Source organism: Schistocerca piceifrons, chromosome X (assembly GCF_021461385.2).
Source record: "Schistocerca piceifrons isolate TAMUIC-IGC-003096 chromosome X, iqSchPice1.1, whole genome shotgun sequence".
NCBI classification, from domain to species: Eukaryota; Metazoa; Arthropoda; class Insecta; order Orthoptera; family Acrididae; genus Schistocerca; species Schistocerca piceifrons.
This window is the reverse complement of record NC_060149.1, coordinates 452520296-452546417: the sequence shown is the minus strand read 5'-3', so window position 1 is coordinate 452546417 and position 26122 is coordinate 452520296. Positions and strand designations below refer to the sequence as shown.

The following is a 26122-nucleotide window of genomic DNA, read 5'->3' as shown; positions in this document are numbered from 1 at the left end:
TGCAACAGCGATCTGACCAGTTTTGTGTACCATGGGGGATCAGTACCATCACTTATTAATTTATGTGGTATATATCTCTCAATTGCTGTCAATAGTATATCTTTGAAATCGTTCCACCACTTTTCTACGCTCACATGTTCAAGGAGGAGTGAAGACTGTCTCTTAAAAAGGTGTTAAGAGCATTTTTATCAGCTTTTTTCAAACATATATAATTTGCGTTTTTTATGGTTGTTGGTGTTACGATATTCAGGCTAGCAGCAACTGCCTTGTGGTCGCTAATCCCTGTATTCGTCACGATACTCACTATTTGTCCTGGATTATTTGTTGCTAAGAGGTCAAGTATGCTTTCGCAACCATTTACGCTTCGAGTGGGCTCATGAACTAATCGTTCAAAATAATTTTCTGAGAAAGTATTCAGTGCAATTTCGGATGACGTTTTATGCCTGCCGCCAGATTTAAACGTATAATTTTTTCCAGCCTATCGAGGGTAGATTGAAATAACCACCGACTGTAATTGTATGAGTGGGGTACCTATTTCAAATGAGAGAAGTTTTCTTTGAACTGTTAAGCAACTATATCTTCTGAGTCGAGGGATCGGTAAAACGATCCAATTAACAGTTTAGTCCGATTTTCAGGAATAACTTCTTCTCATACTACTGTATTTCGCAGGAGTTATCTACTTCAGTTTCACTACAAGGCAAACTACTTCTGACAGCAATAAATACTCCACCGTTAACTGTATTTAATCTCTCCTTTCTGAACACTGTTAGATCGTTTGAAAAAATTTATGCTGAACTTATTTCCGGCTTTAGCCAGCCCATAATACGTATGGATTACTATTCCTCCTTTTTTTACGTTTGGGTACTCTCTAAAATATGAATCAAATCAACTTTTCATTAAGAAATACACTAAGTACGCTTCACACACGTTTCAGACTTTGTTTTCGATGTATATTCAGTCACTGTATCACTTTGACTACTCACACTTCTGTTTGCTTTTATTCAGTGGCTGCATTACTTTTTCGGTAACTCCCCTCGCCACCGATAAGAAACTGACGTTGGAACCCACGACTGGTCTTTCTTTATATACCCCTACCAATGGATAGACCCACCAGTGGCGATTTCCAGAACATACCAAAAAGGCTTCGAATGGTCCACAACGTTCCACATTTCACAACATTCGGGAATACACAAGGAACATGAATGGATGCAGGTGATCAAACAGGATGCTTACATACGTATCACCTGTCAGAATCGTATCTAGACGTATCAGGGGTCCCGTATCACTCCAACTGCACGCGCCCCACTCCATTACAGAGCCTCCACCAGCTTAAAAATTTTCTTCTGACATGAAGAGTCCATGGATTCACGAGATTGTTTCCACACCCGTACCCGTCCATCCGCATGATAGCATTCGAAACGAGACTCGTCCGACCAGGCAACATGTTTCCAGACATCAACAGTCCAATGTCGGTGTTGACGGGACCAGTCAAGGCGTAAAGCTTTGTGTCGATGTAGTCATCAACGGTGCACGAGTGGACCTTCGGCTCCGAAAGCCCGTACGATGATGTTTCGTTGAATGTTTCGCACTCTGGCATTTGTTGATGGCTCTGCATTGAAATCTGCAGCAATTTGCGGAATGGCTGCACTTCTCTCACGTAGAACGATTCTCTTCAGTAGTCGCTGATCCCGTGCTTGCAGGATCTTTTTCCGGCCACAGCGATGTCGGCGATTTGATATTTTACTGGATTCTTAATATTCACGATACACTCGCGAAATGGTCGTATGGGAAAATGCCCACTTCGTCGCTACCTCGGAGACGCTGTGTCCCATCTTTCGTGCGCCGACAGTAATCTTAAATGTTGATAACTTGCCACTGTAGCAGCAGTAACCGATCTAACAATTGTGCCAGACACTTGTTGACTTAAATAAGCGTTGCCGACCGCAGCGTCGTATTCTGCTTCTTTATATATCTCTGTATTTGAATACGCATGCCTGTCCCAGGTTCTTTGGCGCTTCAGCGTATATTGATTAGCTTTTACCCGCGGCTTCGTTGGTTTATCAGTAGCATTGTTGTGATGAATTAGTATCGGAGAAGTACACCTAGCGACGTGTGCCATTCACCGTGCTGTCCTATCGCACGAAGGCGATCTTTTATGGTTCACCTACAATCACCATTTTTGTGATCTCTTTCGGATTCGCTGTGTCAGGTGCAATCAAAAGACACAAATTCTTATGGATAAATCATAAAAGCCAAGCATAAGCTCTAGGGAACTTTTCTGTAGTTCTTTTTGATATCTACAGTTCCGCACTTTCCAATCTGATGTAGCTCTTATCGCCTGCGCAACGAAAATGGTGCATTACCAACAAAGATTTTGTTTTCTTGGTTCATTATTATCGGCCATTATCACCTCTGCCCAATGATTTAATTTTTTAAGTAGCCTACGTTTTTTCTCAGGGTTCAAGCTATCTGCATACCAAAATTCATCAAATTCGATTAAATGGTTCTGCCGTAAAAAGGTGAAAGACACACGGAGTTACTTTCAGATTTATAATACGGGGTATGTTATGTATTATTCAAAAATGGCTCTGAGCACTATGGGACTTAACATCTATGATCATCAGTCCCCTAGAACTTAGAACTACTTAAACCTAACTAACATAAGGACATCACACAACACCAAGTCATCACGAGGATGTATTATTCACTGTGCCTTTCAACAAGTAGTGAGGTGCCACATCATGACTGAAATACGCTGGTTCCTGATAAAAACGCCAAATAGGACACAAGGTATTATTTGCTAACAAGAGGGCGAAATGTCAGAGCGTATGGAACAACAAATGCAATGACTTAAAGAAGCCTGCCGATGACTGGAAATCTAAACGTGTAGCTTCAGATTTAGCTGTTTATAGTAGTAACTCGTGTCAGTACTGTTTCTTACTAACTAGGAAAAGAATCCAGAGACATCGTCTATCTTTCGGAAATATCTGAATGTGTGAGCCTAAACGCAGCCCTAGAAATTTAAAAATTTTGCACAAAGTAAAAGATTAAACATTACTTGCTTAGCGAGTAAAATCTACACAAAAGCTCATATACGTACTACACAGTCACGAAACTATGAACGATATCATGTTTTATAGTATTTTTATCGTAAATTCTGGTAAAAAAAAAACAAGAAGACATAACACAACCAGTGACACGTTCCGTTAACGACATGTTTTCTCCATTTTTTAAACCCACAATTACATGCTGCCGTAAGTAAATATGGTGGTTATGGTGAGATACTCTGTCTCTCTCTCTTTCTCTCTCCGACTGCCTACTGGGCACGTGCTCCTGTGACCTCACCCCACCCCCTGAATCCGCCATTCCTCCTCACTACTCTTGTGCAGTCGCGGTAAAGAGGAAAATCACTACACTCTGCCGCCGAGATTTCTACCATTGCGTGATTGCTTTAAGACAGCATTATATCCTATAGCACACTGAAGGCTAAAGAAATCAGAATCTTCTTCTGTACTTATTCCTCCCAGTATGTACCTCACACCTAAGTGTGTTCTATTCCTCCCCACTGCCGATTGTGGCGTCCTGTAAGTCCTCTTTGCGTCACGTAACTTGCCGTGTACCTTGCAGTTGAAAGCCCTCTCTGTTTGAGCTATCCCTTGTCATTTACCGTAACTGTATCCAGGTGTAATTGCAATATATAATAGATGTTGCGCACACACTGGTTACAAACGCATTACGCCTAAGATCGGTAAGCCAAATAAAAACCAGAAACTTGTCTGTTGGGGCCTGAAATGTATACTGTTACATACTGGTACTATCAGCTGCATGCTGTCTCCTCCTGCTGGCATAAATTCCTCGCCTGCGACTTTTGCAGGAACCATTAATTTAAACACATTGTGTCCACCACTCACACATTCCCGTCTTTGTTAGAAGTTGTGGTACAGATTATTACCTGTGGCCATCGAGCCGTACATCCTCCGTTTGGATTTCTATCCAAGATGCTCTGGTATCAGTCAGCTAACCGTCAAGTCGTAAGGAGTCGCTATTCGAACTTCCTCCTAAGCAAGTATAATGGTGACAGAATAAGACACAATTACTTAGGCCATGTGGTAGTTAATCACCAGCTATCCTGATTATCCTTTGTTGTGTTTAATTATATGTTCTGTTTAATACATTGACACTTTAATACTTTTATGGTGTTTTATACGAAGGTTGGAGATGACATAAAGGCTTACTTTTAAGTGGATTGTAATATCTCATCTGATTCTCTATGGTTTGTTTCTGAGTTTTTGCCGCATATTCTACATTAAATAGATGGTTTTGTTAACTATATAATTTTAAACTGAAGTATTGCAGTAAATAGAATTGTGCGTGTATACGAGGGTTGTTCAGAAAGTAAGTTCCGATCGGTCGCGAAATGGAAACCACAGGGAAAATCCGGTAAAGCTTTGCACAGATGTGTTTGGCAGTGTCTCTAGTAAGCCCGTCGATTGTGTCCCGTTGCTCTTTTCAGTTCTGAGTGAACAGTGAGCACGTAAAGATGCGTAGGAAATAGCATCTCCCGCCAAATGTGAGGGCCTGGTTAGAGATTTCGCCTGTGTCATGCATCCCAAATAACACAACTGTCGAGCAGTTTCTTCGTCATGCCAATTCTCGGCTGCATACTGCAGTGGCAATGAAGACGCTCCTGCAGCGTTTCCGATGAGAAGTGTTTGATCACCCACAATACAGTCCCTCCCCCTGAGTCTCATCTCTGCTCATGAGAATCGCTGGCTATGAAGACAAAATTTTTCCTTAGACAACGAGCTGCAGACCAGTGCAGATAACTGGCCGAAAGCACAGGTGGCTGCTTTCCATGACGAGTATATTGGAAATGGCTCTGAGTACTATGGGACTCAACATCTGAGGTCATCAGTCCCCTAGATCTTAGAACTACTCAAACCTAACTAACCTAAGGACATCACACACATCCATGCCCGAGGCAGGATTCGAACCTGCGACCGCAGCGGTCGCGCGGTTCCAGACTGAAGCGCCCAGAACCGCTCGGCCACCAGCGGCCGGCCGATATTGGAAAGTTGATACAACACTACGGCATAACTCGAAGTTGCAGCGGCGACTATGTAGAGAAGTGAGCGGAAGGTGTACCTAGCTGTTACAAATAAAACGTTTTTGGTTTTCACTGCGGTTTCCATTTCACGACCGATCGGAACTTGCTTTCTGGACAACCCTCGTATGATCCATTTCTTGTTTATGATGTTAATGTATTGGTGTGTGGCCACTCCCTGCTGCTTCCAGGGCCGTTTGTTCCACTAGGCAAGGCTAGGTGGCCACCTAGTGCAGCAAAATCTTAGGGGCAGCGAAGGGCAGAAAATATTAATTTCAAAGCAAACGGCGAAAAAATTGAGCAAATGAGGAGAAAAAACTGAAATGCAGAAGAAATGAAAACATCGAATTATTTTCAGAAGCATACGTAACAGTTACTTAATAAGTCTACTTTCTTTGACGAAAGTAAACACATTGCCTCTACCTACCGCAAAACTAAAGTACCTGCTAATGAGTGCGAAAAGGAAACCAACATGACCTTGTTCATCTTTGTCGAGCGCTGTAGCAGCGCACGTGTGTTGCCTTGCGGTCATTTTGCGACTTGATACCATACCTCCCTCAGTCAGGGTTACGAACGTAGCGATTTTGTCTCTAGATCTAGCTTTCTTCACAAAATATCAGTGCTACTGATACATCGGCAGGGTAACCATCGTTTAAAAGTATGGCGTAAATGTTTCCGATATATCGGTATTTCGATATATCGCTGTCCGATGTTCCAAATTTTCCCTGGGATGCCTTACCCTAGTGCTTATCATGGTGTCGAAGTGACAATAACAAAATCTATTTTGCTCTCGTTCGCGCTTTTAATAATGTAATTAGTGACAATTATTTTTAAATAAATCACTGAAATGGGTAAGACGGAGTATCTGTAAAGATTTCAAGCAGAGTGGCGAAAAAGTGAACACTATAAAAAGTGGCTATGTAGAGCGGAGGGAGACGACACAAAGAGCTAACGTAAGTATTGTAAAGTGCCTATGTTTCTCTTTAGGCGAAAAAACGTGCACTCATACCTAGTCTGGAGATATGGTGATATACACGTGCATAGATGGAGCAGGGTGTATACTACAATGACCTCTCAGTTCTCGCAAGAACAATTAACTATGTGGCTGTTTCGTTTCTCCGCTGTTGGAGCTCAATGACTCTTCAGCTAATTTCTAGCTGAATGTCAGCCGAAGTGAACGCAGTGTTCACACAAAATCCCTCTTTTGGCGTCGCACAGAGCGTGATGCACGCTGTTCTACACTTGATGCTGGTTCAGCGGAGAGTCCTCAAAGTTTTCGGGCTTGTGTCTTTCGTATCAAACTGTCCCCCATCTGTTCCTTTCGTGCTTCACGTCATGGCTTTATCAGACCAATGGGAGCGTTCCTTTCACCTTGTGGAAACTACCTCTGCCAATCTCAAAGGGCCTACCTTCAAACTGCGTTGAAATTTCGCCCCTTTCCACCTCTTCCGAGTTTGTTCCAGCCAATCGGACCCTCTGTGCCCGCTCCTGACGTGCTTACATCACGAGCGCCCAACGGGCATTTCTCGTGATCAACAGCGTTGCTGGTCTGTTTGTATGTATCTGGAAATTTCCCAATGCAGATTTCTAAAGAATTTCTCCATAGCAAGCAGCGCTGGTTCGCTACCTAATCTCCTCATTTTATCGCCCAGCGCGTTCGTTGTCCCTTTTGCCATGGGTGATCAACCCCTTTTTAAAAGCGTTCTGTTGTACTCAGGCCGTGATGGCGCTAGTCTGTCCCCAAACTAAAACATACCCCCCAGCCGCTTTTTTTGACCTCTTGCTCATTGACATGCAGGATTTGGGTTGGGTGTATTAATACCATCGAATCGCGTGTCATCCCTTTGCATTACATACAGTACATTTTAATAGGCAAATCTGCTCATTATCGCCAAGGTATGTCAGGTGACACACTCATCTACTTGTTACAACATATAAAATCTCTCATGCAAGGTGCGAAATTGACATTCATTCCATCTGCCACCTTACAGTTTCTCCTTTTTTACGTTTTTGGTAGTACTGGTATGCTATGCAAAACATGACACCAGTGTTGCAAATATGGAAAAAACGACACCAGTGTTACCACATTATTTGCAAGTCATATCATGTTTTATGCAGGTTTTTTTCACACTTTGCAGCTGTGTGTTCTTGGTTCCTCCCTACCTGTAATGGGGGCTACTTCCCATGTCTGTCTGCCACGTTAATTTCATTTTGTTTATCTACTTCAGTAATTCTCGTTGTCTAAAGTTCTTGGTTATATAACACTCTATCACATTTATGGATTTTCGTTATGTACGTCTGTATCGTCTGTTTTGTGTGTTACATTTCTCTGTTTGTTTATTTTCTCATATAAGAACATGTTACCGGTGTTGGATTACATATTCTGTTTACGTGATGTAATTCTAAGGTACATGTGGTACACTTATTTGTTTGTGAATACGCGATTACGCTTTATGTATGTTCGCTCTGTATTATTTTTTTACTTAGATATGACGCCATTGATCAGAACCGATGAGTTGTATCCTATTCTTAAGTATCCCCCGACCTCGCCCACACTCCCCCCCCCCTCCCCCCCCCTCCCCCCCCCTCCCCCCCCCCCCATAATTTACTGAATGTCGGAAATCTAGCGACTTTCTCATGATTTTTTATGTTCAAACAGGCGAAAATGGAAGCTTTCATGTTGGTCACCCTGCCCTTAGTCTCTCCTTTTGTTTTTGGCTCGGTAGATCATATTTTAAGCTTCATTATACTGAGTGGTTCTGCTGATGTTTTTAGTTCTGCTATTATTTCCTGTGGATAACAGATCACGTATTCACATGTTTTGTGTTTCTGTTTCAGCAAATCTAAAAGGAGAAGAAGGAATAATCTAAGTCCAGTAACTTTTCCTGAAGAAACAGGTTATAAATAAAAATGTATTTAACTGTTTTATGCAGGGTTTAACAACCATTGCAGACAACACAACTAGCTATAAGCAGTCACCCGTCTCTTATTTAGGGCCACTGACTATAGGGAAGGGAAAGAGCTAGTGCCTTCAGACAAACACAATAATAATAAAAAAGTTGTAGAATTCACAACATGAAAGGCAAACAAGGAGTCATTTATTTATTTAATCGCAAGAAAGTCGGTTCTGAAAAAGATGAGATTTATTCCTCATCCTAAAAATATTTCATTACAACAAAGACGAAATTCCACGACGATTATGCGGATGACCTGGTTTAATGCTTCGGCATGTCTCTCATCAGCATAGCATCATTTGTAAATTCAAGGAAAAATTCGTTTGTGACACCTTTATTAGTCAATTTGCTTTTAATTACATAAATTAACTAATTGATGCATGATTTGGTTGCACTGGTACATTGAGCTGTAATTTGAAATATTCAGCACAATCTCCGTATTTAAATCATTCTGAAAAAATCCAAAACTGAGGACAGAAAACAAGAAATAGAAGATAATTTTTGTTCTCAATTAGTTTTAATGAAATCGAGGACACTGGACTTTTCTCAGAAAATGAGTACGTTTGGTCACCTTAGTTTAATGACAAAACTGTAATAGGAGATTTGCATTGTTGTGTCGTTGGATGCTGTTGGCGGTGGAGAGGGGGAGTAGGGGGGCGGGTATCGGAGAGACCGATGCTAGTAAAAAAGAGGGGGCGTTATTTTTAATTTCTTACCTAGGGCGGCAAAACACCTAGCAACGGCCCTGAGTATTTCCGAACTACAGGTTGTTTTGCACTATTATGCCGGATGTTGCCAGTCCTACTTAGCTGTGACCAACGGCAATTTCTAACAGTCTGCGGCTCCCGCGTTTATATTAGCTGTTCTGCGAATGGGCAGAGACATATTATAACACTCACGACAGATAGAGACTGGTTCTGACGCAACAATATTGAGTAGCTCAGTTCTTTCCGTTGCCACCACTGTCGCCCGTTCTGCCATGAATTAATATCGGTGAACGTCTGCCGTTGGTTGTTACTCTGTTTATTTGAGTCTGCCCTGGTCAATTCGCACGCTACTACTGAGCTACCCACGCCATCCTTTGCTTCTTTGCTTTTCTGATGGAGAGTTCACTATCTCACATTTCACAGCCAAGATCACTGACATATCGTGTCTCCCTTCTTACCGCATCGACTAGCCTCTCTCTAAAAAAACTCTGTCGTGAGGATGAACTCTTTTGCATGCACCTTCCCGATGAACAGTTAATACAAAAAGCCATATTGCTAGTTTTACACCGCTAACCTTTGCGTGACCCATATCCGTTGCCGCTAAGACACTGTGGTTTTGTATTCTAGCAACATTAGCGAGGATACAGGTGGAATATCTCACCTTGTATATATTGGTCTGACATTACGCTGGATGCTGTTGCACCTTAGTACCAGAAGGTCTCTTTTGCACCTAAAGCCTGCAAAGTTGCAAAGGTCACACCAGTACTCAAGAAAGGAAGTGGGTGTAATCCGATGAATCACAGATCCATATCACTAACGTCGATTTGCATAGGATTTTAAATTACTACGAGGAAAATTATATTTTGACCCACAGACATCTCGTCTCCAGAAAACTTAATTCTTGTGAAAAACAACTCTCGCTTTATTCCCTCGAAGTAATTAGTGCTGGCGACAGAGGATCACAAATTTATTCCACATTTCTAGATTTCCAAAAGGCTTATGATACCATTCCGCACAATCAGTTTAAAATAAAGTTACGTGCTTATGGAATGTCGTCTCAGTTGTGCGACTGAATTCGTGATTTCCTGTCTGGAAGAACATTGTTAAAAGTAATGAACGGAGAGTCATCGAGTAGAACAAAAGTGATATCTGGCGTTCCCCATAGAAATGTTATAGTCTCTCTGCTGTTCCTAATCTATATAAACGATTTATCAGACAATCTGAGTACCATCTTACACTGTTTGCAGCTGATGGTGTGACTTGCCGCCTAGAGAAGTTATCAGAAGGTCAAAACCAATTGCAAAACGATTTAGACAAGATATCCGAACGATGCGAAAAGTGGCAACTGACCCGAAATAATCAAAACAGTGAGGTCATCAAAAAGAGTACTAAAAGGAATTCGCTAAATTTCGGTTACACGATAAATCGCACAAATCTAAAGGCTATGAATTCAACTAAATACTCAGGCATTATGGATACGAATAACTTAAACTGGAACGATCACACAGATAATGTTATGGGGAAGGCAAACCAAAGACTGCGCTTTATTAACAGAGCGCTTAGAAGATGCAACAGGTCTACTAAAGAGACTGCTTAAACTACGCTTGTCCGTCCTCTGCCTGAGTACTCCTGTGCAGTATGGCATCCTTACCAGATACGACTGACGGAGGAAATCGAAAAAGCTTAGAGAAGAGTAGCTCATTTTGTATTATCGTGAAACAAGGAGAGAGTGTCACGGATATGATAAGCGAGGTGGGGTGGTAGCCATTAAAACGAAGGCGGTTTTCGTTGCAGTGAGATCTTTCCACTAAATTTCAATCTCCAACGTTCTCCTCCGAATGCTAAAATACTTTGTCGACACCCACCTACGTAGAGAGAAATGATCCTACATTATTTCTCAAGTCAAGCTCACCTTTTCTCAAGACATGCTAATCGTACAGGGGGGACTCAGATATCGTTAGGACGCTTTTTAAAGGGCATCTGACATAGTATATCGATTTTGCGCTAAAACTAACTATCTGTGGAAAATTTTAACGTAAAAGAGATTTTGAACCCTCGCAATACCAAGGGTGTGGTGGGGGGGGGGGGGGGGGGGAGGTGGGGAGACTTTATGCCCTCCTTTTGAAAATACAGTAATTTCATCAGTTACTTTATATTTTAAAATTTTGAAAAAAAACATAGTTTTTACTGTATTCTTCTATAGGATCACTTACATATTTTAAATCGATCAGTTAAATTTGAATCGTTCACTTAAACGTAACACAAAAATTTAAGACTCTGCAGTAGATGTCATTTTCTCCCACGAATGTCGTATTCAGTATTATTAAGTTCAGGGTGACAGTCATAAAGTCAGTAGTACTCGTTATTGAAAGTGCGCTGAAATTGCTAAGAATGTGTTAAAACGTATTTTCAGGTTCTGAATCCTAATTATTCATCAGTACCTATTTAAAAAGTATGTTATTAATTTAATTCAATGACAGTTCAAAAAAAATTTTTTTTTAGGGTGGGTTTAAAGGACTCTCCTACCCTCCCCCATGGTAACGCGAAACATGGAAAATGCCTTGGTATTGCGAGAGAACTCTCATAGCCAAGAGCAGCTCCCGTCTGCCCTCTTTGGGTAGTTGTCTGTACTATGAGGGATTGGCTGCTCGCCGCCTCAGGCAGCTCTTGCCATCTCGCGTCACTCCACTACACTACGTAGAGCCGGCTGAGTGTAGAACCACCTCGGTTATCTCTCTATCAGTTAAAAAAAAATTTATGGGGTGAGTGTAAAATTACACCCCTACCCTCCCCCTTGGTAACGTGAATTATGGAAAATGTCTTGATATTGCGAGAGAACTCTCATAGCCAAGAGCAGCTCCCGTCTGCCCTCTTTCGGTAGTACTTTGTACTACGAGGGATTGGCTGCTCGCCGCCTCTGGCAGCTCTTGCCATCTTGCGTCACGCCACTACACTACGCAGAGCCGGCCGAATGTAGAATCACCCCGGCTATCTATCTTTCAGACTTCTGCGGCCTTTTCATATTACCTTATTACAAATAACATTTTATTGTATACTGGAAATCATACTGGTCTTAACAGTCAAATAACAAAAGATGATGACCTTCTGTCAACAAAGGTGTTGTTCAATTTGTGTGAAAACTTGGTAGATGTAGGTTGGTGCTGTATATGGACAATTACTAGGCTACTCAAGCCCTGACCTATTGAAAAGACTTGTGTACAGGAATACTGATACCGACGGAACAGACAGAACTTATAGGAAAGGTAAGCCACATAGTTGCCATAGTAACAAGGACTTCTCAACATTTATGCTATTTCCTGGCGCATGAGCTCTCTGAAATCTTGCTTTCAAATGCTTCGTCGTAGGCAAAATTTTGTAAACGTTTTTACTGCCATGTACATATTGGTGTTTTCTCCTGGCAGCAATATGTAGAATTGTCGGTAGAAGAGATATTTCTTCACTCAAAACTATGGCGGCTCGTAGGTATACATTCTGGGTGTTTACAAATTTTTAAATTCAGATAAATATGAGAGTGCGAAATTAATACCATCTGCTGTATAATAGTTATGTTTATAAACATATTTATACGACCTCACTCGTTGTCAATAATAATATTAATAATAATAATATGCATAACTTGTCTAAGAATTGTTTTTGTGGAATTCTTTTGTTCATAATTGAGTACAGTTTAGGGCAAGAACGAAATAATGTATAAGCTTTCACTGCTCTCCGTTTCGCATTTTTGTGTAACAGAGTCTTCGTGCCATTTTAATTGTTTTCGGACAAATGTACAAGATCCCTAGTACATGTATTAGTTAACTTGCGTTGCGCCCACACAACAATTTCCCTTTTGGTCACGCTTATTTCATTTCGTCACTTTCTCAGACAAAGGAGCTGGTCTGGGCTAACTTTTCCTGGTAATTTTCTTTTCTTTTAGTGCTTAATAAAGGTTCAACACAGTTCGTGTCGACACTGCACAGGAAAGCCGATGCCTGCACAGTAAACAACAAATTCCAAATACAAACTGCCGTTTACTGAAATTATTAAATTCAGATAGTACTATCTACCAACAAGGTCACTTGACTGGAATACAAATGAGGCACTGAGAGCCATAAGGGCCAAAAGCACCCCGTCCTCGATTCCCCGTATTTACGTGAATATCAGAGAAACCAGTGAGACAGCTTTTCTTGAATGTTCAGATGTATATGTACACTGTGGGCCTACCGTACTGATAAACCTGACAAACCGTAAGATCAGCCGATGTCACAAGCATGAATAAATGCACCAGTCTCACAATCGACGATGACATGCTTTATCGTTCTCAGCGTCTCATATGTATTACTGAATGATAAAATCCAAAACTTAACATACTGTATCTCATTCAGAATCCCACAAAATAGGTTTTTCTATGAGTGTAACTATTACATATACTGAAATCCGATCTAATTGTACTTGATAGTAGCATATCTGTGCAGTGTGCTACCTCCTAGCGGAATTTATGCCAAATGAACATGGATAAGTATGCTGCTGTGTGCTTCCACCTGGTAGCTTCGACGTAAACTTGTAGTTGAGTCGTTAGAACTAGTATTGCATGCCATGAACAGTGGATGTTGTTTATCGAATCGAATTGTATTTGGCCCTTGTAGCAATTACGTCATGCCAGTTGCGCATACGCAGAAGCTCCTTGAAACATGCACAAGTGGAGATGTGCTCGCGACCTCGATGCCAAGATTCACCGAGTCTAGAGGAGATTTGGTGCCATGTATTTCAGACTACCACATCTACATTATATTTAATAGCATTCAAAGAAAAATAACCAATAAATCCGCAAGGTGTCAAAAGTTAGGGTGTTCGCGTGCTCTTGTGCTCTTACACAACAGCCGCGACTGCTCAAAACACTAGGGAAGAAGGCCAGTACTATACTCTGCTCATCGTAAGACTAAGCCTCATTAAACAGTACACTATGCATTCTTCCGCGCTTGCTGGAACCTCATTGCACTTCGTTTCACGTTGAGAGGGAGCCAAGCTTGTTGCGAGTACAGTCAAGTACGATAATGAGGAAACGTTTTATGCTGTGTGTTACGCGTACATCGACGAGCATTAATATGGCTACACCGGTGCATTTAACTTGGACGGCACTCGCCAAGCAACTGATCCAACTAACCTCCAAAAAGAGACGAGCAGAGAACAGTATAGCTTTGAATGGCATTTAATTTTTAATCATGAGGAAATAATAGATTATAAAACTCAGGCGGTGCGCTTCTTAGGTGACCGGACGGAAAACATCACATGCTCTCGATCTTAGATAACGTAGGTAGTATTGTAATTAAAAACGAGATTCTGCATGAGCTACGTGTGTCGTAAAAGAACACTGCTGTGGTTTCACCATGTGTTTAAATATTAAAGCCACTGAAGGTATTACAGTCAGTCGTCTGGTAATCTCTGAACCCCTTCCATATCGGACTCCGAGGAATACATGTAAGTACTGCTGCTTTGATAACGACGCGATCAGCCACAGAATCCCAAGCCATCAAAAACTCCACATTTCCTACTGCACTTTTATGACGTGCTGTTCTGCATTTAGACATCGTTTGGCAGTGGCGTGTCACAAAGCTTCGTGCATTAGTTCCAGTACGTTTTGCAGCTTCAATGTCTTAATATGTATTTCTCGCGACAAATTCCATAACTTGGCTCCAGATCAGTTCTGCTGGGTTCGGATTGCAGTCTTAAGGTGACGACTCTAAAAATGCAGCATTTATACAGTGTGCTCGACGCCGTGAAAATTATCGTTTTCCGTGTTTCTACGACGCATATCATTCTGGCTCGTGTGAGACTATATCTGCCCTACAAAACAATGGGCACATTCAAACAAAGAGTTGTCGATTTTTCATTTTTCTCCAAAAAAATTGAGTGCGTGATGTTTTCTTAACTTCAACAATCTCTTCTAAAACATCGATAATTCAGAATGTATATTTGCAATGAACGCCAAAATTTTGCGGATGATAAATAATTAGAAGCTAGATGACGTGCATTTTTCTTGAAAAATGATGGTTAGGTACGAGTTAGTTACCATATATTGGATGACTTTCAATTTAAATGATTTAGGTATTCCTACTGAACAAAAAAAAAAATTGTTGTTATATAGATCTTGACGCGTTTCGAATCGCCACTCGGAAATACATGTGATCATCGACGTACGATGCTGCTGATTACTCTACGCTTATGTTTTGAATGCGCTCCCTGTTTTTAATATACAGGGTGATTATAATTAAAGTTACACTTTCAAAACGCTGTAGAAATAACACCACTGGTCAGAATGACGTCAAATTGCAACGGAATATTATCGGAGAAAAGGAAAAATGTATGGCAGAAGACAAAAATTGTGTGAAAATTGATCAATAGATGGCGCTGCATGTGTCAGAATGCGTAAATGAAAACACCTGTCATGCTCACGACCCACTGAAGTTGGTACAAACACGCCGGGTACACGGCTTTGGCTCCTTTCGCGTCTGCGACGTTCGCCATGAATGTCTCAATGCAGGATCGCGCTCTGCTTCTAAAGCTGTATTACAAGAATGATGACTGTGCACGCATCGCTCTGCAGAAGTTCCGAACGCTGAAGGCTTTGAAAAAAGGTGCTGGTCTGATGACTGCCGTGGGCCTGGAGAAAATGATTCGTAAATTCGAAAAGACCGGTTCTTTCGGTGCGCGACCTGGTAGAGGGAGGAAACGAATTGATTAGACGTCAGCGGAAGCAGTGCCCACTGCAACGCAAGAGGAGACGAGTGGTGGTGTGCAAACGTGTAGTGCACGGAGAATTGCCCGAACATTGGACATACCTGTGAGCACGTTGCGTAAAATCCTACCAAACATCTTTCTTTGCCATCCATTCGAAACTACCCATGTGCACCAGTTGCTTCCTGTTGACCTTCCAGCAAGAGAGACCTTTGCTTTAGAATTACTTGCTCGCACGGAAGTGGACAGTGATTGGCCGTGGAATATTTTGTGGTATTAGTTGAAAACAGCCTTGGTTGCAATTTTAATTTTTTTATTTATCAACTACGCGTTTCACCTTATTTAGGCATCTTCAGGCTGAACTTAATTTGGTATTTCTTAGGACGATCCATTAGACAGTGTAGCTAAAGGGCATCGTCGAGTACATCAGGCCAACATCGCCTTCGTTAACTTCGGTAAATACTTTCCAGATGGACGTGAGTGGCTCCAAAACTTGCATAACGCGTTCACGTTCACAGCAGCTCCTGTGAACGTGAGCGCATTCTTGTGCGAAGACTGTGGAGATTTCGACTTTCCTGGCAATGAGCAGCTTCAACAAAGGGTATTCAGCAATTGTGAAGACCATGACGACGATGGACGTCATCCTGGGACTCTTTTCGACGCAGTTCGCCAAGCATCCGGATGACCACCGGATTCAAGCGGCCGAAAACCGCTTGTCACCGGCCGTACGAGCGGCTCTGGAGCAACGCAGGATGGCCCGGATCGAGCAGAACGCGCTCTGTCAGGAAGAGGAAGGACTAGTTTATGGACCTGGAATAGCAGATTCAACGTAAGTTGCATAATATTGCATTTATTTGTAGTCAAAACTTCAAACGCGTTTTTCTCGAAATGACTTTTTTTTATCGCGCGGTATGCTAACATCAAATGTACTAAACCGATTGGCATGATTCTTTGTTTCCGACGAAGCTAACTAAATTGTCTAGAAGTTGTACACATTTATTCTGATCCATGAACTATAAATATTTTTACTTGGCCGACGAAGAAGAAAAATCGACGAAAAGACCCTATTTATTAAATGGCTTCCATTTTGTTTCCTATTGCCCAAATAACTTAAGTGAGGTACAACTCCTAAAGAATCTTATATACTTCGCTAACTACAATTCAGTTTTGATTTCAGACGAGCCGGCTGACCTGTGACATACCGCGCGTGGGAGTCTACATCGAAATTTTGTTTCGTTCCGACGGCACTTCCGCCTTTGCTCTTCGACATTTCCGGTCGAAAAAATTGCGGTTTGTGGAAGAAATATCAATAAACATTTTGACCAAATTTGATTCAAATGGCTGTGAGCATTATGGGACTTAACATCTGAGGTCATCAGTTCCTAGAACTTAGAACTACTTAAACCTAACTAACATAAGAACATCACACACATCCATGCCCGAGGCCGGATTCTAACCTGCCACCGTAGCAGTCGCACGGTTCCGGACTGAAGCGCCTAGAACCGCTGGGTCACCGCGGCCGGCGACCAAATTTAACCTTGATATCTATAACACATCCCGAGAAAAAAATCTCAAAGAACATGCTTTTTTCGGGCCAAAGATAGTAAACCTCCCCTTAATTACTACCTCTTTGTTCAATCAGTATTGGAAGTGATGTAAACCAAAGGGAAAGAACCCCTTTTACATTTAACTCTTTAGTTTGTGAACGCTCGCCTTGGGCTTCCCACCATTATCCGTCAGACGGAGTGTCAGAGCTTTGGAGACCTTTTTGGGGTGACACCAACCCGGCATATACCACCAGCCACCACGACTCTGCAGCGCGGCTACGCCCTGCGGCCATACTCTCAGGCCTACCTAACGCCACCAGGCGATACAGCTGTGCAGCTTTCGCCCACGCAACGCTCTACCCTCTGCCAGTATGCCCCACATATAATCCCATCTCTTTTCCGTCGACCACATCACCCATCTGAGTGCGCTAGCCGAGTCGCGGTGAGGCAATTGTTTTGTGATCCAAAGACAATTTTGCGATAAAAAAAGGACTCAAAAGAAATGACAAAGAAAATCACATTGTAAACATTATTGTTGACTTTTATTAAAATACTTCGTCAAATGCATGAAGTTATAAAGTACGCCCCTATTCTTTTGAAATGAGATAATAATAATGACAATCTCCTCCCCCTTAGTTCGTAAGACCCCGTTCTCGCGCTGTCTGTCCCAGAGCGTCATAACATTTCATCACTGAATTTCGCTAAACAATGATACTCAACTCTTGAAGTAGGAGGAAGGAATGTGCACGACAACCCGCTTGGAGAGGGTAGAAGCAGTAGATTTTTGTTTTATTTTTAATGAGACTTCTTAATTCTTTGCTACAAGCTTGGATTCTGGGCACTCCGCCCACAGTCTACCCATGGTTTCAGCACGTGTGGTCACCTGCTAAGGTTCTCACTGTAAGGATCACTGAACAAGCGACATCTTCAGTAGATGTTGATTACCCTCTTTGGACAATGTTGAACATGCCGGCCTGGAATTATGCACGATCCGTATCTTCGAACTTCTGTTCCAAATGCCGGCAGAATAAGTGATGGTGGCACTGCGCCCTTTTAGAACAGTGCTCGGCCACGCAGCAGAGAAACGGACACACTTCACCACATATACAGTTTTGAACGGAGTGCGACAAGTTCTCATTGAGTTACAGAAACAGGCCATAGTCGTATACGTTGGGCAGCCAAAGACTTTTTTTGAATGTGGTAAACCAGGACATACACGAAATGAATGCCTCGAATGTAGAATTACGCCTCTGCGGACTGACAAAGTTTCTCCCAATCCGACTATGACATCCCTTCCACACACCTATGTGGCAGCACTGGGATCCGATGTCCTCGCCAGCCGTGGTGGCCGAGCGGTTCTAGCGCTTCAGTCCGGAACCGCGCGACTGCTACGGTCGCAGGTTCGAATCCTGCCTCGGGCATGGATGTGTGTGATGTCCTTAGGTTAGTTAGGTTTAAGTAGTTCAAAGTTCTAGGGGACTGATGACTTCAGATGTTAAGTCCCATAGTGCTCAGAGCCATTTGAACCATTTTAAACCCGATGTCCTCCAGACGCCCGAACAGCAACTTCCACACGATGTTGCACAACCAGCAGAGACAGAACGAGACGAAGCCGACCGTTTCCAACAGCTACCGGCCCCTCCTCGGGAGATCCTCGTGCCGGATGAAGATCTTAGCAGGCGTTTCTGGAAGTCGTGACGCTATCCCCTCGTCCGCCTCTGAACCACCTCCCCGCAAACAGAAGACACCAAAAAGACGCAAGAAAGGGCGGATGGCATCGACGTCAGAGTCAGAGTCGCCGGACGAAGTGGCCGAGCGGTTCTAGGCGCTACAGTCTGGAACCGCGTGACCGCTACGGTCGCAGGTTCGATTCCTGCCTCGGGCATGGATGTGTGTGTTGTCTGTAGGTTAGTTAGTTTTAAGTAGTTCTAAGTAGTTCGGATGTTAAGTCCCATAATCCTCAGAGCCATTTTAAAAGATGCGCTCTCTGGCCGCTGGATAGCGATAACATTTGTGACAACGATAAAAGATAACAAGACCATAAATGATTATTAAAGAGTAGTAAGTGCGCATTAGTTAACTAGAGACTGTCTGTCTCTGTTGAGATCTGAAAGAGACGAGATTCATATTATAACTTTGGAAGAAAATGTACGCAGGCCAACAATTATTAACCTTTTGAATGTATTACGTAAAGATTGTGTGTGAAAATATATTCGGGACAGTTTTAAAAAGTTGTTTGAATATTTATTTATTTATTAGTCCATGAAAGTACATTGTAATAAATGTTTGGACGATCGCGAGGACCTGCAAGGACACCAGTAATAATGGAGGGAACTAGCAGTGTGTGACTGCTGCATTGAAGAAACATAATAAATCATTTCAAGAAGGAACATAAGAGCATTTTTTAGTCTTTATGTTTATGTATTCATAACGAAATCGTGTTGTTCAGTTTTTTCTTTATTAGCAACGGTATATCCCATAATATACTCCAGAATAATCTTAGAATCGCTTAACCCTTGAAATAATATTTCCCTTATCATTTCCAAATCCTTTTCGCATAATCCTACACTCGTTACGAGTAGCGGACGTTATTATTTCCCTGTCCCAGGAGCTATGGATGCAGACTTGGCCCGATTTATGTGGTCGTATTGCATATGTCATCCCCGCCGCCGACCAAGATAGTGGAGCAGCGATTATCGTGCTCGACGGCATTGCGGTAGAAGATCTCACTTACTTCCAGCCAGCATGAGGGCTGGCGCAAACAACACACTAGATCAGACTAGTGAATGTCCGTGTTGTGTACACAGTTCCGCGTAGTCAGCGCGTACACAACTTTCCCACTAGAGCGCGCCCCGCTAAGCACCACAGCGCAGGCGCAGCGCTCGTCCATCTCCGCACTACGAGATGGCGCTGCCTTAGAGATGGACCAAATTCTGCTTCCGCCGATCCGCGTGTTAATATGTAGCGCAGCCAATGAGATTGCTGCTAACGTAGAACCTTTCCTCCTCGCGGCTCACACTCACGCAGTGATACCTGAACGCGCGAGGTATTATAACGAGTGTACAGACCTCCGATTAGTTAGTCTGCATTAGTCTGTGCGGTCTGCATTAGTCTGTACCAGTCTATAGTCAAGTTTCAGTCTGCACCTAATAAGATTACTATATTCCTGTACATAGCCATGAAGATAAATGAATAGACACTTTGTCAAGTATCAGAGATATGTGAGAATAAGATTAACGTACCAAGACCAAAGGAACTTCAGACTGTCAATTGTAAACAGCATCCAGAATCAAGTTCCGTAATGTCTATGCTTTTCATTATTTTAATAAATGTGTGTGAAAATTAATCAAGTTCTGTTTAAAGTTGGTCACCGTCAATCTGCTACTCTAAGCATGCAAGTGGCATTTCTATCATCTGACCTAACGGCAGAAGATAAACACGCCACGATAAGACCACGAGACATATGGCTGACACTTGCCTACTTCGTTAGAGCGATAAGTCAAATAATCTGATGGTGTGTGTACCGAAGGTCTTACAATACGCACAACACAGTCCGTGGACCACCCGGTATGGACCAACGACGAGAGCTCGCACAGTTTTATTTCTCAAACAATCACACCCCTTTTTCTGGGACAATATGAGCACATAATTATTGGCGGGTATTTCAACTGTGTTCTCGCGGGGCAGAACCAATATGCAAATTTTAACACCTGTCCCGATCTCCGTTACTTACAAGGGAGGCCACAACGTCGGGATCACGGATTTACTTCAAATTTTGTACACCTTTAGCAGCCCATTAAAACAACATAATGTGCCAGAAGTAAGGTGCACTACTTTGGCAACTCCGAAACAATCGGAAGAGGTGTTTTATGTGTGTGTTATGTAACTGTTGTACTTAGGCGAAAGGGCTGCACTAAAGCAGTGGTTATTAACAAGTGGTTTGCGTTCGCACTCAGCAAGAAAGTTGTGAAAGAAACGACGGTTGGAATCCCACAAACAGCTATTTTTTTAGTCTATACTTTTTTCATCAGTGGTCCCATTGTTTAATATATGAAATTTGAGAGGCAATACAATGCAAAAAACACGTGCATTTTCATGAAGATGTAGCAAATTTCGTATGTTATTTGACTATTTACTATTTGTAATTAAATTTTCAAGGGCGAGGGACAGTCTTGGAAAGCACAAATCAAACCTTGATAAATAATGATGCGAATGACGTTATTGACAGTCAGTAACATAGCAAGTCGCAGTGTACCAGACCACAAGAGTAATGTAGAGTTACTCACCGGTTGTGCTCTCGAGATCACACATTGCAGTATGGTATTTACAGTACAGATATGGAAAACGTAAATTGAAACTTCATGCAAATACATGTGGTTTTCTTTTCATTGTATTACCTTTCAAATGCCATATTAATTAAATAATATGACCAGCGATGAAAAAATAGATTAATAATTAAGTCTAAGCGAGAACTGAACCATCGCCTTATACACGTTCGTTTTACATAGCTCGAGCGCTAATCACTTGACCACCATTAACGCTAAGCTATAGCATCTACGCCACATAATAGACGCATGAAACATAGCCTGCGACTTTCTCGGGATTGCCAGAGCACACCTTACTACTAGTAGATTACTTTGTTTTAGTGGCCTACTAACGATATACAAAGCTTGAAGTAAATCTGTGATTCCAACGTCGTGTCCTCCCCTTGTTATTATGTCGACTCAATCTCGTACACATTTGGGAGCTGGTACATGGCGAACGCCTTGGATATAAATACGTTAAGAGCGACTCAGCCAGTCTATTGTATCGCGTCTAAGTGACTTCCCATCTCTCTTTCCGGACGTTCTGAAGGGGGAAGGACGGGCTTCGACCTTCTCAGACCATAGTGTTTATCTATGCACGATCAAGCTCCGACGTCAAACAATATGGTACAGTCGAGGTCAGTGTAAACTTAGCGTTGTCGACGAATAGTCACGACCACATGGGAATCCTGCGAATGACGGATCACACAATACTCGTCGATACTTCTACGGTGGGTAAAATGTGTAATGCCAACCCTGCGCCGCACGCTGGTCCGGTATGGCAAGGAATAGATACAGTGGCACCGAGACACGACAGAATTTTACTACATGAACCTCCGGGACCTTACGGAACACCCGCCATTCCCAGAACGTCAGGGCGAGGTTCAACGCGTAAAGGCTAAGATTTTGGCCCTTACTCGGCGCCGCATGGAAGGCATAGTTGTCCGAGCGCGATGCCAAAACAAGTATCAACAGAGAAACACCCTCAATGCATCATGTAGTCGCAAATCTTAGAAGCCGTTGACAAGCGCTGATCCGTTCATTAGATGCGCCTGATGGTCGTCGCTTGGTATCACAGGCGGACATCGCAATAGCCTTCAAAGCTCTCTCGTCACTTACATCGTGAAAAAGACCCTAACATTGAGGCGCTTACAGGCGTACTGCAGACGTTCCATCGTACTCTTGCTGGCCCGGGGACTGAATCTCTTTTAAGAAACATCATCACCGAAGACATCACTGATGCGCTCGCCAAGGGACTCTCAACTGATCGCCAGGACCAGACTGCCTGACGTTAGAATTTTGTAGCATCTTCAAGGACTTAATGTTGCCGCGATGGAGGCGAAGTACCAAGAACTATTGTCCCCTACGACGCCGCCACCACCGGAATTACTGGAAGGTGTAATTATTACGACACCCAAACCCTCTGGAGGTACGCGACCTCAGAGCTATCGGCAGATCGCTTTACTCAACCCAGATTTTAAGATTTTTACTCGCCTCCTCGCAATGCATCTCACACGAGTCCTGCACCACGTCCTGTCGCCTGCACTGATGTCCTTGGGCGCAGATACTAATACACAATCAACGTTATGTGAGTATAGAGACGTCATCGCCATTGCAACAGTCTGACGACTTCGAGGACCCAGGATTTCCGACAATTTCGATCAGACATTCGATCGCGTGAACCACACCTTCCTCGAGAAGGTGATGGAACAGATGCCTTTACCATCTGCAAAATGGCTCTGAGCACTATGGGACTCAACTGCTGTGGTCACAAGTCCCCTAGAACTTAAACCTAACTAACCTAAGGACATCACACACATCCATGCCCGAGGCAGGATTCGAACCTGCGACCACAGCGGTCGTGCGGTTCCAGACTGTAGCGCCTTTAACCGCTCGGCCACTCCGGCCGGCTTTCCCATCTGCCCTCGTCCTTTTATATGCTCCTACTTCGTAACGCTTCGTTGAGGCTGATGGTCAATTGTTGAATGACGACTCCAATATCGGTCGCACAGTCACTCCGATAGTGTTCAAATGGTTCAAATGGCTCTGAGCACTATGGGACTCAACATCTTAGGTCATAAGTCCCCTAGAACTTAGAACTACTTAAACCTAACTAACCTAAGGACATCACACATACCCATGCCCGAGGCAGGATTCGAACCTGCGACCGTAGCAGTCCCGCGGTTCCGGACTGCAGCGCCAGAACCGCTAGACCACCGCGGCCGGCCCCGATAGTGTTGTCCCCCTGTAATGGTCATGTACGCCATCACACTAGAACCACGTCTCTGCGGCCTGTAACGTCGTTTACCATAAATCACCCAGAAAGGACACACATTCAGATGCTGCGCCTATGCAGACGACCTCGCCTTCGCTGTACGTGCCAACAAGGAGATTCAAGAGGCAACACGGGTGGATCGAATAATACGGAACCGGTAAGGGCAGGGAGCCATCTCAACATCGCTAAATCCTGCGCGATGACCATTGGGAGAGGGCTCCTTCATGAAAGTGTGGCCCCGTTCAGGACGATGGAGACCCCACGCTGTTTCGGAATAATTTTTACCACGGCGGTCAACTTCTGGTTTCTCTTCAGAACATCAGGATGGGCGTTCGAAGTCGGTTATAGCGAACACTGGACTTGTTAAAAAAAAGGTGCAGTTTATTAACATTATATGGCTTCCCGCATAACACAAGTCACACAAATTTTTCCTGTCTCTACAATGATGTTGCATCGGATCCAAGTGGCCTTCTTTTATTTTATCAGTACTGGTCACATATTCAAGGTCAAGTATGACTCCCACATTTCCTAAGCGTAGAGTGGGGTATCGTCCTGGTCTGTGTCCATGCACACACTACGGCGCCTTACGCACGTACAATCTTTCAGTTATGGAATCACAGCCTCAACAATATCACTGGACTCTTGGTCGACGAACTCGCACCTAGTTCTTGTTACCCGCCGATCACTCTGGCCCACATTGCACCAGCGCTATCACATATCAAGCTTTTCCTTCTGGATTCTGGAATACAGTTATGTCCATGAAGACTTTCCTCGCACTAGGGCTCCTACTACGCGAAATATTTATCACTTCTTAATGCGGACTCACCCCAAGAATGCTGTTGAAGGACGTCACCCTGAGGTTAGGTGCCTGGTGGTGTGGCGCGCAGTTCATCAACAATACTTCATCACGGAAACGAGCGCCACCTGGTACATCGTCGTTCCCGGTAAACACCCGTCGCGACATAAATTCTATGCCATCGCCCTAGCGGACAGCCGCCCCTGCCTGAGGTGTAATTTGGGCGACATGGACGAGCGCCGTCTGCTCTGCGGCGCGGCGGAGGTCGTATGGTTTCTTCTCCAGCTGATACAGACCCTTTATCTCTGGGTGCCAACGCACATGATCGTTCCCATTATGCTCCCCTGTCTGGAGAAGACTTATTTTTCACCATCAAAAATGCATCCGGTCACCTGGATAAAGGGTATGGTCATCCACTATCTTTTCAGAAATGGACCCAAAAGCGTGATCTATTTTTGGACGTTTTTGCTAACACGACACCACTTTGTGAAACGACGAGTTAAATACCAGTCGACTTCTGCTAACTATCTAGGTAGAATTTTTTCGAACCTGCCTCACTGTTGGAACCTCCCCGGTGAGCGGGGTTGACAGGTGATGCTATATTCTCATGAGCGCTTTTCGAAGAAATGTCCCCATCAGGCGTCTTCAAAACGAGCGGTCGCCGATTCGTTTTCGCATATCTTATCAAAATTTCTAACTCAAATATCGCATTTTGCAGTGCTGGGCAACCGTTCTTGTAAAATTTCATGCAAAAAAAAACGAATAAATAAAAAAATAATTACGGCGGAAAAAAAAGTTGCTCACGCAAGCCTGTGCGGTGGCACTCGAAATTAGAAAGAAAGAAATAAAGAGCGTATGGAAGGACACAGGTTCGAGTCCCAGTACATCCTCGGATTTTTTCTGAGGTAGGGAGGTCTGGTACGGGAGCCAAATGAGGAGCAGCTTGAGTAATGAAGCAGTGGTGCATCAAAATTCATTTACTGGCAATAACGGCAGGAAGGACTGATGACATGCTGACCACATGTCCCACGAATCATCGACAGGGGTCTGTAACTTAACGAAATAGTTGCTTGGATTTTTTTTTTTTTGCGTTACGTTTCATACCAAGTAACTAATAAAGAAATTGGCCTTAATGACGTTATCGTAGACTGGAACGGAATTGAGGGTCAAGGCTATGTAACGTTATCTAAATAACGTTATTGCTAAAACGAAATTTAATTACTTTCCAGAACGTAACGAAATAGTAACCAAATAGAAATAACGTTATTTGGCCTGAATAACGTTACTGGACTGTGGTACGGAAGTAACATAATCATTGATAACGTTACGCCATATACCGTTCTTGTTGTAACTTAATGGAATGACGTTCCAGAACGTAACACAAAAGGGTAACCGAAAAGAAATAACGTTATTTAGCCTAAATAACGTTACTGGGCTGCGAAACGGAAGTAATGTCATCATTGGCAACTTTACGCCATATGCCGTTCTCGTTGTAACTAAATGGAATTACGTTCCGTAAACGCAAACAAGTGGTGCAGGAGCATTGCACATACTTTCTCGTGCTTATAATAGCAAAATTCATAGTGGCGAAATGAACGGAATAGGGGAACTGTCTGTATGCACGAAGTTGACGTCTGGGCTGCCAGCTAGACTTGCGCAAACGTTTGTCTCTGAGCGTGACTAGCGCGCTCCTGCCGCGC

General features: G+C 43.1%; 1 non-coding gene across 1 annotated transcript; it reads right to left on the bottom strand.

The window, feature by feature from the left end:
* Nucleotides 1–23174: 23174 nt before the first annotated feature.
* On the bottom strand, nucleotides 23175–23258 carry Trnas-gga. Its single transcript is given in 2 exon segments — nucleotides 23175–23209; nucleotides 23219–23258. It is a non-coding gene; the product is annotated as a tRNA-Ser (tRNA).
* Nucleotides 23259–26122: the final 2864 nt, after the last annotated feature.